This window comes from Orycteropus afer, unplaced genomic scaffold, assembly GCF_000298275.1.
Source record: "Orycteropus afer afer isolate SDZICR_OR568_19922 unplaced genomic scaffold, OryAfe1.0 scaffold00136, whole genome shotgun sequence".
NCBI lineage: Eukaryota > Metazoa > Chordata > Mammalia > Tubulidentata > Orycteropodidae > Orycteropus > Orycteropus afer.
The window spans coordinates 3,794,083-3,795,243 of record NW_006921723.1 but is presented as its reverse complement, the minus strand read 5'-3'; positions in this window follow the sequence as shown (position 1 = coordinate 3,795,243).

The following is a 1,161-nucleotide window of genomic DNA, read 5'->3' as shown; positions in this document are numbered from 1 at the left end:
CCCCCATATTTAATGGTCTTGATGCCCTTGTTGGAAATGAATGGACAGTACACATGGGGGTTTATTTTCTGATTCTCAGATGTATTCCATTCATCTATATGCATTGATCTTATATCCTGTAACTTTCCTAAAATTGCTTATTAGCTCTGACAGGTTGTCTGTGTGTGTGTTCTTTAGGATTTCCTACATATAATATCATGTCACCTGAAAATAGAAATAGTTTCACTTCTTTTGAAATTCAAATGGCTTTTATTTATTTTTCTTTCCCCATTGCTCTGACCAGAACTTCCAGGACCATGTTGAATAGCAATAGTGAAAATGGGCATCCTTTCCTTGTTCCTAATCTTAAAGAGAAAACTTTGAGTCTTTCATCATTGGGTATGACGTTATTTGTGAGTTTTTCATATATGCCCTTTATCATGTCGAGGAAGTTCCCTTCTAGTTCTAGTTTTTTGGGTGCTTTGATAATGAAAGGGCATTGGATTTTGTCAGTTGATTTTATTTTATTTTGTGGCATGAATCAAGGTGATCATGCATTTTTTCCCTTTCTTTCCTCTAATGTAGTGTATTACATTGATTGATATTTGTGTGTTGAATAGCCTTTGGATTCCTGAAATAATCCCAATCAGTTATGATCCTTTTAACATGCTGTTGAGTTTAGTTTGCAAGTATTTCATTGAGGCTTTTTGTATATAACAGATATTGGTCTGTAGTTTTCTTGTGAGGTTTTTGTCTGGCTTTGGTTTCAAGGTGCAGTGCAGTGAATTATGTAATATGGCCCTTCTAGAAACAGTCTTTATAAATCTCACCAAATAATTAAGTGGGACTATGCAAATGAGATGGTGCTTGTGGCCCACCAAGGGGATTGGATATCTTGCTAAAAACGTAAATAAGTTGCATGGCACCCTTGTGGGTGTGGAACCATGCAAATATGGTGCTTGGAACTCTTATGAAGGGATTGCTTAGTTGTGCCATCCCATTAAGCTTAAAAGAGAGGCAATCCCAGAACACGGGGGGAACCACTATCACCAACAAGAAGGAGTGGGAGCAGAATGTGTCCTTTGGACCTGGGATCCCTGAAAATCATCTAGACATAAGAAAGAGAGGGACTGTAACAAGGAAGACAGCAAGAAACAGTGGCACAGGAGTAGCAAGAGCAAT